The following is a 14,115-nucleotide window of genomic DNA, read 5'->3' as shown; positions in this document are numbered from 1 at the left end:
CGAAAGATATAGAAATAAACGTTGTTTTACATCTTCACTTTGAGCAGAAAGTCATTCATGTTAGTAGTTAATGTCAACTAGGGATATCATGTCACTTCTCTGGAGGCCAGAGCCAGCAGGACTGTAGGGCCGATCTGTATGCAGTGTAGGTTACAGGATCGGATGGAAAGTCTGTTTGTAGCCTTTTTCTTCCTCACAAATATGGTCATAAATTTGCCAGAAATGTTACATCTTCGTCGCATAAGTAGGCCCTATTGAAGGCAGTGCAATGTTACAGCTATATTTAACCTATAGCCACAGTAGCCACCCTAGCTAGGCCTATCGGAAATCTGAAAATGATCAAACAAAATCTCCAGGTAGCTTATTGTTCTGGCAATGATGCATCCTTTAGCAGATTGCTGAATTGTATTTTATATGGATAATATAACCGTACTCTGTTTTTGCCAGGCAAAACAGGAGAACATGTGCTTTCTGACAACTAATCTGGATTGGCGCGCCTGACTGCTGATGACTGGTCATTGGTCAAGAGTCAAGACACACAACCTTTTGGTTCTGAATCACAGATGATATGTTTTTGAGACTATAATTTGGTGCAATACAAGGCCTATGTTAGTAACCAGATCAAATAAGCAAAGAGAAATATAAATAATATATATACATAGAAATGATGTACCTTTTAATACATATTTCTCCCATTCAGTTTCACACTTGCGACACCCAGGGGGTCGGGACCCCCAGTTTGAGAACCACTGGCCTACACAACACTATATTTATTGAACCTTTATTTAACCAAGAAAATTCCCTTGAAGATAGAAACCTCTTTTACGAGGGGTTTTACTGGTAGTTTGTGGTGGGTGTGGCCAGTCCATGTGTGTTTCTACTAGTTGGTGCTATGCTTGGTGGTTGTAGTGGTCTGTCTCTGTGTTGTGTGACCAGTGTGTTAGCCTCCTGTGTGTCTATAAGGAATTCTGCTGGAGCTGGATGTCTCCTTCTTTCTTTCTTTCTTTCTTTCCTTATCTTTGTCTCTCTCTCTCTCCCCCCCAATCTTTCTCTCTTTCCTTATCTTTATGTCTGTCTCTCTCTCTCCCCCTCAATCTTTCTCTCTTTCCTTATCTTTATGTCTGTCTCTCTCTCTCCCCCTCAATCTTTCTCTCTTTATCTTCATAAAGAGTTGGTCTTCCACTGTTACTTGAGTATGTGCAGTAAATCTATCTCATTCTCTCTTCCTTTCACACTCTTCTTCTCTAATTATCTCTCTTTCTCTCACCCTCTCTCAAAACCCTGGTCTAACAGCCCATTTGAGATGCCAGTAGAATGGGAGAGAGGACTCTCTGCCTATTTAACGGGACCATAAACCAGATGCTCGCCTCAAAACCCTGCATCTCTGTTCTTATATTAATGAAGCATAAAATATTTAATTCAATCTTAAAAGGCTGTTGATATAAAGGTCCTAAGGTTTCATCCGCCCCTCCGTTCTCTACCTTCGATCAACATTCTTCCCTGATTCTTTCCCATTCAGTTCATTCTGAGAGGGTGTAGAGTGATGGTTCCTCGCTCATACTGGAGTGGATAACTCTCAATTTGCCCTTATGCTGTGTTCCGTGTATTATTGTACTGAAAGGGCTGGGAGGTATGCTGTGTTCTGTGTACTATTGTACTGGTAGGGCTGGGAGGTATGCTGTGTTCCGTGTACTATTGTACTGGTAGGGCTGGGAGGTATGCTGTGTTCTGTGTACTATTGTACTGGTAGGGCTGGGAGGTATGCTGTGTTCCGTGTACTATTGTACTGGTAGGGCTGGGAGGTATGCTGTGTTCTGTGTACTATTGTACTGGTAGGGCTGGGAGGTATGCTGTGTTCTGTGTACTATTGTACTGGTAGGGCTAGGAGGTAGACTTTTCTGGCTATGAGACCTGCTTCTGGGCTGTAGTTTAGGCCTCTAGGGCTCACTTTTCCTGTCAAGGTTACATGATCAGGTAAAACTCCTGCCCCTATATAGGAGGGATGGACTTCTACTTGTCTGTATAATTTTTCTTCAGTAGGTTTCAATGGCATATCTTGATAGAGGTCCTCCTGGTTGCTTTGTTGGTATGGAGGACCGATCCTCAGTCTTACTTTACATGATCTAGTCCAAGGGTAGGCATTTAGATTCAGCCGAGGGCCGATTTCTGTTGTATTGGATGGTCGGGGGGCCGGAACATAATAATAATAATTTTGCAGTGCAAATTGACCACAACAACAACATTTTATTTTAAAATAACCATAATTTCATACCTTGATTACGTTGAGACACGATCACATATCTCTTTTTTCATTTGTCGGAAATAATTGGGAACAGATTTCCTAAGTTAAACTCATTTTTAGCAAATTTGCCGACCTGTTTGCTGACCCCTGGTCTAGTCGTTGTGTTAGAAGGGATATTTTAGATAAGGGCTAGATTATGTGGCTACTTTGATAGAGCTGGCTTGTCTATGACGACCAAGCAATTTTTGAACTCCTTTTCAAAAACTCATTGGATAGCCTTAGTCGCAAAGCTACATTCACCTCCCCCAGCCAAGCCATTACACTATTATACTCCAGGACATAACCCCAGAGAGTGAGTGGATTGTCGTGTTGAATTTATAGACCTACTTATTGTGGGTTGTAGCACCTCTTTCACCTTACCCCTCTTTTACCCTATGAGGAAGCTATGAGGAAGCTAGCTAAAATATTAGGCTTTCATCATAGTTAATATAGCACATAAATCCCTTTCTTTTTCAGGACAGTCTCCCCTCCTTTTTTCTCATCCTTTTATTCCTGCAGGATTGCTGAAATGGATGTGATTATTGCCTGAGTTTAGGGACACAGTTATATCAGGAACAGTCATATTTTTCCTCCTCTCTCTCCCCGTTCCCAGAATTAATCTGCTACTGCTGAAGGAAGGTGAGTTATCACTGGAGATCAGTGGGGCTGGATGCAGTCACGTATAATAAACAGGGAGGGAGGGAAAGAGGGAGGAAGGGGAGGAGAAGAGAGAGAGAGAGAGAGATACAAATTGCCAGACATCCATATAGCATCAGGGTCATTCCAGCAGTCCATTTAATCCTCAGCCTCACTACCACATGTTATGGATCACTCGTCTGTTATTCCATCTGTCCCTATGTAACCTGTCCCACAATAACATCCATGTCAATGCCAAGGTACAGTGCTAGGCTATTTTTACCTGTCAGCTGTTAAACAATATGGACATTTTGCTTCAGCATTTTCGAATGTATTTTGTCCCCTCTCCCACCATGTAAGTCAGTGCCTCAAGTCAAGCCAGGATGTGCACTGTGTACATGTGTCAGCCTAAATATCATGCCTAAATACTTTGCATTATCTTAATGTCTAATATTGTTTGTCCTTCTCTCCCCCTGTAGCCTGCCCCCCAGGGACATTCAAGTCAAGCCAGGGTCCAGGTCTGTGTTTGCAGTGCCCCTCCAACAGCCGCTCTGTAGCCGAGGCCGCCACTATCTGCGCCTGCCGCAACGGCTACTACCGTGGGGACGTAGACCAACCTGACATGCCCTGTACCAGTGAGTATCTTTATGGTACTTTTCCTCTGTACAGCCAGGCATAACCTGCAACAGTTCTATACTACTGTATATCTATATCCGAGTCTTCAACATCCCCTGTACATACATGTATACTCTTATGTAACCCTAGTCACTCCTTTTCCAGATATTTACCATATTCAGCCTCTGTGGGGTATGAGTGAGGAAACAAGATGTACAGTGCCTTGCGAAAGTATTCGGCCCCCTTGAACTTTGCGACCTTTTGCCACATTTCAGGCTTCAAACATAAAGATATAAAACTGTATTTTTTTGTGAAGAATCAACAACAGGTGGGACATAATCATGAAGTGGAACGACATTTATTGGATATTTCAAACTTTTTTAACATATCAAAAACTGAAAAATTGGGCGTGCAATATTATTCAGCCCCCTTAAGTTAATACTTTGTAGCGCCACCTTTTGCTGCGACTACAGCTGTAAGTCGCTTGGGGTATGTCTCTATCAGTTTTGCACATCGAGAGACTGACATTTTTTCCCATTCCTCCTTGCATAACAGCTCGAGCTCAGTGAGGTTGGATGGAGAGCATTTGTGAACAGCAGTTTTCAGTTCTTTCCACAGATTCTCGTTTGGATTCAGGTCCATTCGTTTGACTTGGCCATTCTAACACCTGGATATGTTTATTTTTGAACCATTCCATTGTAGATTTTGCTTTATGTTTTGGATCATTGTCTTGTTGGAAGACAAATCTCCGTCCCAGTCTCAGGTCTTTTGCAGACTCCATCAGGTTTTCTTCCAGAATGGTCCTGTATTTGGCTCCATCCATCTTCCCATCAATTTGAACCATCTTCCCTGTCCCTGCTGAAGAAAAGCAGGCCCAAACCATGATGCTGCCACCACCATGTTTGACATTGGGGATGGTGTGTTCAGGGTGATGGGCTGTGTTGCTTTTACGCCAAACATAACGTTTTGCATTGTTGCCAAAAAGTTCAATTTTGGTTTCATCTGACCAGAGCACCTTCTTCCACATGTTTGGTGTGTCTCCCAGGTGGCTTGTGGCAAACTTTAAACGACACTTTTTATGGATATCTTTAAGAAATGGCTTTCTTCTTGCCACTCTTCCATAAAGGCCAGATTTGTGCAATATACGACTGATTGTTGTCCTATGGACAGAGTCTCCCACCTCAGCTGTAGATCTCTGCAGTTCATCCAGAGCGATCATGGGCCTCTTGGCTGCATCTCTGATCAGTCTTCTCCTTGTATGAGCTGAAAGTTTAGAGGGACGACCAGGTCTTGGTAGATTTGCAGTGGTCTGATACTCCTTCCATTTCAATATTATCGCTTGCACAGTGCTCCTTGGGATGTTTAAAGCCTGGGAAATCTTTTTGTATCCAAATCCGGCTTTAAACTTCTTCACAACAGTATCTCGGACCTGCCTGGTGTGTTCCTTGTTCTTCATGATGCTCTCTGCGCTTTTAACGGACCTCTGAGACTATCACAGTGCAGGTGCATTTATACGGATTGGTGGATTGTATTTATCATCATTAGTCATTTAGGTCAACATTGGATCATTCAGAGATCCTCACTGAACTTCTGGAGAGAGTTTGCTGCACTGAAAGTAAAGGGGCTGAATAATTTTGCACGCCCAATTTTTCAGTTTTTGATTTGTTAAAAAAGTTTGAAATATCCAATAAATGTCGTTCCACTTCATGATTGTGTCCCACTTGTTGTTGATTCTTCACAAAAAAATACAGTTTTATATCTTTATGTTTGAAGCCTGAAATGTGGCAAACGGTCGTTTGGGGCCGAAAGTTCAAGGGGGCCGAATACTTTCGCAAGGCACTGTATTAGTTATCCGGTCACTAGTCCAACGCTCTAACCACTAGGCTACCCTGCCGCCCCTAAATCAACACTGTATTCTATACTAGCACCAATATTTTTTTTGTAAAAACTACTCTACAGATATGGCTCTTTTGCAACTTGTTTTACAGCCCTTAACAACAATGAATACGCGCTTGGCATCTTTTTAGATTTATCCAATGCTTTTGACACGGTTGACCATGAAATATTACTTTCTAAATTGCATTATTACGGTTTGCATGATTATACATATAATTGGCTATATAGTTATGTTTATGGTAGAGAACAGTGTGTTTATGCAAATAGATGCATATCCTGCATATCCACCATATCCTGTGGCGTGCCACAGGGTTCGATAATGTGACCTTTGTTATTCCTAATCTATATTAATGACCTTGCTGCTGTGTCTTCTACCGTACTTCCTATTCTCTTTGCTGTTGGTACCAATTAGATGTTATCAAATAATAATTTTGATTCACTAGTTAATGAAGCCAATTCAGGCATGGCCACATTTTCTGAATGGTTCCAGATAAACAATTGTCTTGAAATGTAAAAAAAATCCAACTTTAATGTATACGCTAATAAGAATAAGAAATATTGTTTAAAAAAAGAGCCAGAATCTCAATAGGTGGGAATAAAATGGAAGAAGTCACATCCACTAGATTCCTCTAAGTTTTAATTGATGAAAAGTTATCATGGAAAGATCATATTCAATCTGTTGTTTCACCAGAAAGATGAGTGGTTTGGTTGATCAGGCTTGCTTCCTAACTCTATACTATAGCTTAATTGACCCATATCTCATTTACTGTAATATTGTCTGGGCCAGTCCATATGCCTCCTGCCTACTATAAATACATTTGCAAGACTAGCCACCTCCTCTAATTACCTGGCTCCATCTGCACCTTTGTTTAAGAAAATCAATATACTGTCTATTTACTACATTAATGTACGCCAATTATGCACTTTCATCTACAAATACTCATACCTCCCAGACAGTTGACCTAAAAATGGATTCTTCCAGGTTAATTCTGAAATCCATCTATATAACACAAGACACTGCGGTAACCTTCACCCTCCCTACTGCTGCACCTCACATAGTCAATTCTCTATCAGATACAGAGGTAGCATACTCTGGAATTCTTATCTTCACATTGCCAAAACATCTTCATCCCTCAACAACTTCAAGCAAAGACTGCGGGTCAGCCTGATGAACCAAAACACTCAGTAATCTCCTCCATATAGCCTAACTCTCACACACTCACATGCACACACATTTAAACAAAACACATATACAGTTGAAGTCGGAAGTTTACATTCACCTTAGCCAAATACATTTAAACTCAGTTTTTCACAATTCCTGACATTTAATCCTAGTAAAAATTCTCTGTCTTAGGTCAGTTAGGATCACCACTTTATTTAAAGAATGTGAAATGTCAGAATAATAGTAGAGAGAATGATTTATAAATTTTTTCACATTCCCAGTGGGTCAGAAGTTTACATACACTCAATTAGTATTTGGTAGCATTGCCTTTAAATTGTTTAACTTGGGTCAAACGTCTCGCGTAGCTTTCCACAAGCTTCCCACAATAAGTTGGGTGAATTTAGGCCCTTCCTTCTGATAGAGCTGGTGTAACTGAGTCAGGTTTGTAGGCCTCCTTGCTCGCACACACTTTTTCAGTTCTGCCCACAAATGTTCTATAGGGTTGAGGTCAGGGCTTTATAATGGCCACTCCAATACCTTGACTTTGTTGTCCTTAAGCCATTTTGCCACACCTTTGGAAGTATGCTTGGGGTCATTGTCCATTTGGAAGACCCATTTGCGACCAAGCTTTAACTTCCTGACTGATGTCTTGAAATGTTGCTTCAATATATCCACGTGATTTTCCTACCTCATGATGCCATGTATTTTGTGAAGTGCACCAGTCCCCCCACAACATGATGCTGCCACCCCCGTGCTTCACGGTTGGAAAGGTGTTCCTCGGCTTGCAAGCCTCCCCCTTTTTCCTCCAACCATGACGATGGTCATTATGGCCAAACAGTTCTATTTTTGTTTCATCAGACCAGAGGGCATTTCTCCAAAAAGTACGATCTTTGTCTGACCGGTTTTGGAGCTGTGGCTTCTTCCTTACTGACCGGCCTATCAGGTTATGTCGATATAGGACTCGTTTTACTGTGGATATAGATACTTTTGTAACTGTTTCCTCCAGCATCTTCACAAGGTCTGTTGCTGTTGTTCTGGGATTTAATTGCTCTTTTCGCACCAAATTACGTTCTTCTCTAGGAGACAGAACGCGTCTCCTTCCTGAGCGGTATGACTGCTGCCTGGTCCTATGGCGTCTATTGTTTGTACAGATGAACTTGGTACCTTCAGGTATTTGGAAATTGCTCCCAAGGACGTACCAGACTTGTGGAGGTCTACATTTTTTTCTGAGATCTTGGCTGATTTCTTTTGATTTTCCTCAGATGTAAAGCAAAGAGGCACTGAGGTTGAAGGTAGGCCTTGAAATACATCCACATGTAAAGCTCCAATTGACTCAAATTATGTCAATTAGCCTATCAGAAGCTTCTAAAGCCATGACATCATTTTCTGGAATTTTCCAAGCTGTTTAAAGGCACGGTCAACATAGTGTATTTAAACTTCTGGCCCACTGGAATTGTGATATAGTGAATTATAAGTGAAATAATCTGTCTGTAAACAATTGTTGGAAAAATGATTTGTGTCATGCACAAAGTAGATGTCCTAACCGACTTGCCAAAACTATAGTTTTTTAACAAGAAATGTGTGGAGTGGTTGAAAATGTAGTTTTATTGACTCCAACCTAAGTGTATGTAAACTTCCGACTTCAACTGTATATACTTTTTTTCCATGATTACTGATCAATTCATTTAAACGTGTACATTTAGCAGGTTTCGTTATCTGTTTAAAAACATACTTATGTATTGTATATTGTTTTGTTGTGGTGTGATTTCCATTTAAGCCCTTGGGCTTCCAACCACCCCTGCACATCACTTTGTTGTATCTGTATTGTTGTTTATCACTTGTTTTCTTTGGTGCAAATAAATAAAAATAAAACATCAAAAGGTTAATATAATAACTGGACAGATAAAAATGAGCTATAAAACAGATGGTTTTAAGAGGTTTAACACAGACCATGCAAAAAGGTTATTCCAACAACCAAAACCTTTCTTGCAGAGCACATAGCATGTCTACCTCTTTCAAGCATGTATTTCCCACTGTTCAAACAGACCACCTTTCAAGACACAAAAAACAACAAGATCAGGTGTGGCCAATTACTAGATGTGGCCAACACACCTGAACACACTCAAATTGACAAGACAAACTACTGACTGTTGTTGATAAATGTATACATGTACAGTATGGAATGGTTTGAATAATGAGACAGTTGTGGGCCCAATTAACACACAGGGCAGCAGGTAGCCTAGCCATTAAGAGTGTTGCGCCAGTCACTGAAAGGTTGCTGGTTCGAATCCTTGAGCCGACTAGGTTGACACGTGTATCTGCTAAATGACAACAATTTAAGTCACAAAATCACACATTGAAAATGTTTAAGTGAAGATGCATTGAATGCAATAAAATGCTGTCTCTACAGTAACACAAGAGGAATAAAATACACAAAAATGGAACTATATACAGGTAGTATCAATACCAGATCAATGTGCAGAGGTAGGTATGTACATGAAGGCAGGGTAAAGTGACTAGGCATCAGGATAGATAAAAAAGTGTGTATGTAGCAGTGGAGGCTGCTGAGGCACATAATAATGGCTGGAACGGAGCTAATGGAATGGCATCAGACACATGGAAACTGTGTATTTTATACCATTCCGCCTATTACCACGAGCCCGTCCTCCCCAATTAAGGTGCCACCAACCTCCTGTGTTATGTGTGTGTGTGCACCTATGTAGTGAATGTGTGTGGGTGTGTCAATGTGGTGTGTGTGAGTGAGTGAGTGTGTATATATAGTCTAGTGAGTGCAGATCGTTCCGGTACCATTAATTGACTAATTAGCAGTCTGGCTATTTAGCAGTCTTATGGCTTGGGGGTAGAAGCTGTCTTGGAACCTGTTGGTCCGAGAGCCAATTCTCCGGTACCATTTTCCGGACGTTAGCAGAGTGAATAGTCTATGGCTTGTGTGGCTGGAGTCTTTTTCGGGCCTTCCTCTGACTGCCTGATATAGAGGTCCTGGATGGCAGAGAGCTCAGCCACATTGGTGTACTGGGCTGTCCGCACCACCCTCTGTAGCGCTTTGCGTTCAAGAGCAGTGCATTTGCCATACCAAGTAGTGATGCAGCCAGTCAAGATTCTCTCAATGGTGCAGCTGTAGAACTTTTTGAGGATCTGTGGGCCTATGTCAAATCTTTTCAGCCTCCTGAGGGGGAAGAGGTGCTGCCTTGCCCTCTTCATGACTGTGCGGGTGTGTGTGGACTATGTTAAGTCCTTAGTGATGTGGATGCAAAGGAACTTGAAGCTCTTGACCCTCTCCACAACAGCTCCATCGATGTGGATGGGGACATGCTCTCCCCTCTTTCTCCTATAGTTCATGATCAGCTCCTTGGTCTTACTGACATCGAGGGAGAGGTTGTTGTCCTGACACCACACTGCAGAGTCTCTGACCTTCTTCCTGCAGCTAAACTTGATCAGGAAGTACAGGAGAGGGCTAAGCAGGAGGTGTTGTTGCCGACCCTCACCACCTGGGGCCAGCCCGTCATGAAGTGAATAGATGACATAGATCTTCCTCTACTGCAGCCCACAGTCCTCATTATACTGATAGACAAAGCAGACACACCAGCTAGCATCCATACATACACTATACTGGGGAGCCAATAAGCCTATTTATGCCGTCATACTTATCTAAACATGTATTAAAACAATATGCTAAGCTCTTCACAAGTCCCTGCCGACACACAATTATAGCGGAGAAGAACACTGAAGCCCCAAAACGCTTGTTTACTTTGGGATTCAAATTTCTCTGCAGAGGGCTTTAATGGTCTACATGCACTCGTACACACACACGCGCGCACACACACACACACACATACACACACACACACACACACACACACGCACGCACGCTGGCCCTAATGCCTTAGGAGAGGATCTAATTAATAGTTATCCTGCTTCTCAACAGCATCACTGGAGCTATAATATCATCATTGTCTGGTTGTGTATTTATTTTATCTTCACTTATTCATAAAGGCCTAAGCTAATTGGATCAGAGACAGGGTATAGTGTCCAGTTCTGTTCCCCTGGTCTGGCTGGTGCTACCAGAGCTGTCAGTGTCTGTTACAGCATACTGTAGGTGTATGTACAGTGCATTCGAAAGGTATTCAGACCCCTTGACTTTTTCCAAATGTTGTTACGTTACAACCTCTTTCCCTCATCAATCTACACACAATGCCCCATAATGAGAAAGCAAAAACAGTTTTTTAGAAATTTTGTAAATAAGTATTCCGAAACTTTACATAAGTATTCAGACCCTTTATTCAGTACTTTGTTGAAGCACCTTTGGCAGCGATTACAGCCTCAAGTCTTCTTGGGTATGATGCTACACGCATGGCACACCTGTATTTGGGGAGTTTCTCCCATTCTCTCTGCAGTTCCTCTCAAGTTCTGTCAGGTTGGATGGATCGTGTCGCTGCACAGCTATTTTCAATCGGGTTGAAGTCCGGGCTCTGGCTGGGCCACTGAAGGACATTCAGAGACTTGTCACGAAGCCACTCTTGCGTGGTTTAGGCTGTGTGCTTAGGGTCGTTGTCCTGTTGGAAGATGAACCTTCAACCCAGTCTGAGGTCCTGAGCGCTCCATTGCAGGTTTTCATCAGGGATCTCTGTACCTTGCTCCATTCTTCTTTCCCTCAATCCTGACTAGTCTCCCAGTCCCTGCAGCCGAAAAACATCCCACAGCCTGATGCTGCCACCATCATACCTCACCGTAGGGATGGTGCCAGGTTTCCTCCAGAAGTGACACTTGGCATTCAGCCCAAAGAGTTCCATCTTGGTTTCATCAGACCAGATAATCTTGTTTCTCATGGTCTGAGAGTCCTTTAGGTGGCTTTTGGCAAACTCCAAGCGGGCATGTGTCATGTGTCATGTGTCTTTTACTGAGGAGTGGCATCCGTCTGTCCACTCTACCATAAAGGCCTGATTGGTGGAGTGCTGCAGAGATGGTTGTCCTTCTGGAAGGTTCTCCCTTCTACACAGAGGAACTCTGGAGCTCTGTCAGAGTCACCATCAGGTTCTTGGTCACATCCCTCACCAAGGCCCTTCTTCCCCGATTGCTCAGTTTGGCCGGGCAGCTCTAGGGAGAGTCTTGGTGGTTCCAAACTTCTTCCATTTAATAATAATGGAAGCCACTTTGTTCTTGGGGATCATCAATGTACCCTTCCCCAGTTATGTGCCTTGACACAATCCTGTCTCGGAGCTCTACAGACAATTCCTTCGACCTCATGGCTTGGATTTTGCTCTGAAATAGACAGGTGTGTCACTTTCCAAATAATGTCCAATCAGTTGAATTTACCACATGTGGACTCCAATCAAGTTGTAGAAACATTTCAAGGATGATCAATGGAAGCAGGATGCACCTGAGCTCAATTCTGAGTCTCATAGCAAAGGGTCTGAATACTTATGTAAATAAGGTATTTTGTTTTTGTATTTTCAATAAATTTGCAAAAAGTTTCTAAAAACCTTATTTCTCTTTGTCATTATGGGGTATTGTGTTTAAAATAATAAAGAAAAACATTTATTTAATACATTTTAGAATAAGACAGTAACAAAACAAAATGTGGAAAATGGGAAGGGGTCTGAATACTTTCCGAATGCACTGTATGTCAACAGCCTTCTGCTCGGCCGAGGCTCTACTTCAAACGTCGCTCTCCTCATTTCCTCTTCCTCTAGGGGAGGGCGCCAAACCCTCTGTCTCCCAGCACGGGGCCCACTAACCTCGGCTCCGCTACCTGCCACCGGTTGCTTTTGGGACAGGCTCGCGCCACACAACTCCCCCCTCTTCCTACCAACCGCCAGGCTTTGACCAGCCTTACCCCAGTTCCCTCACAATGGGCTTAGCCAGGGATAGCCTGCGTGCTGGGTTTACGGGACCCCCTCTCTGTATGGGGGAAAGAGGTAGACTGACAGGCTGGTCGGTAATTGGTGGGAGTTGGCCAGTGGAACTGTTGCTGATTAGTCCGTTGGGGAGAGATGAGATACAGAGATGGAGGGGAGTAGGGGAGAAGCATGCTGTGGGCTCCACTGTGTGAATAGGGAGGGAAATTGAGAAATGAAGTAGCGTGGTTGGGCTTATGGAGAGATGCAACGACACAGTGTGTGCTACAGTTAACTGTAGGGAATGGAGAGAAATGCAAGGGTCTGCTTGTGAGTTAACAACTACTCCAGGGAGATAGTAGAGATGTACAATATGTTCACTTAGAAAAAAGGGTTCTTTGCTATCCGCCATAGGAGAACCCTTTTTGGTTCCAGGTAGAACCCTTTTGAGTTTCATGTAGGGTTCTACATGAAACTCAAAAGGGTACTGCCTGGAACCAAAAAGTGTTCTTCAAAGGGTTTTCCTATGGGGACAGCTGAAGAACCCTTTTAGGTTTGAGATTGCAACTTTTTTTCTACGAGTGTTCCCTGCTATGACCTACAGTATGGGACATGCAGAGATATTCAGAGGAAGATTATATAGTGTGGTATAGCCAATGTGGAAAAAGACAGGGATGTGGTTTGAGACATGAGGGATGTAATTCACCATGTTTTGAAGCTTTAGGTATAGGTAGAATTGTTTGGATTCAATGACATGCAGGGGTATTGGAATGCATGGTTTCAGCACAAATAGAGAGACAGACAGGCAGACAGAGGAACATACAGAAAGGATTCCAGTACACTCATTACATTCCTGGCCTACACCACAATGGCTTGGAGTCCTGTGGCTCCAGTCTCATCTTACAACTGTGGCCAAGCTTCCGGATGCTACCTTGATCTCTGTCGCACACTGTCTGGACCTCAGGCCACAAATCCATATCATTCTACGCTGAAGCTCTGTATCCATTGGCACTTTGAAGTCAATCCGGGCTGGGCTGGCCTTGGTGGGCTAGCTCGAATTGCGTTCTCACTGCCTACAGAAATAAGAAATTATGTAATGTTACTTAATATGTGACTGTGCAGCTGGTTTTGCTAATGTTGCTAGCTAGCAAGATGTTGAAGAATTGAATTTACCCTCACCGTGCTGTAACTAACGTTACCCCATACTCCTGCCAGTGCCAGCCAGACTCAGAGCGATGTATTTAGCTTGCTAACGTTAGCTAGGTAGCTAAACGGTTAGCGTCATTGCTAGCATAACAGGCTAGATAGCTACCTTAATTCCTACCTTGCTTGCCATTGCATTGGCTATTAGCTAGCTAGCTAGCCAAGCAAACCAGACGACAGGTTTGATATAATGGAGCTTTTAGTACGACCTCACATTAGCTAGCTAACGTTAGCAAGCTTGTTTCAACTCTGATTTGCTAGCTAACTTTAGGTAGTTGTTACGGCAAATGAGTGAAGAGGTGTGGAGTCAGGCGCAGAGAGCAAAAGATGTGGGAAAAACACGCTTTAATGTCCAGGAAAAATAACATGAACAAAAGTAGGAAAACAAATGATCAGAAATAATAACGGACAGCGCGAAACCCGGAAATGCAAACAAAATACACTCAAACACAGAACAGACTAAACAA

At 42.7% G+C, this 14,115-nt stretch overlaps 1 pseudogene; it reads left to right on the top strand.

Annotated features, from left to right (window-relative positions):
- LOC109871560 (ephrin type-B receptor 1-B-like) overlaps positions 1-14,115 on the top strand; it is a 263,743-nt pseudogene that overhangs the window by 146,202 nt on the left and 103,426 nt on the right.

Source organism: Oncorhynchus kisutch, linkage group LG27, assembly GCF_002021735.2.
Source record: "Oncorhynchus kisutch isolate 150728-3 linkage group LG27, Okis_V2, whole genome shotgun sequence".
NCBI classification, from domain to species: Eukaryota; Metazoa; Chordata; class Actinopteri; order Salmoniformes; family Salmonidae; genus Oncorhynchus; species Oncorhynchus kisutch.
The sequence above is the reverse complement of the archived record's forward strand: the minus strand, read 5'-3'. Positions and strand labels throughout refer to the sequence as shown.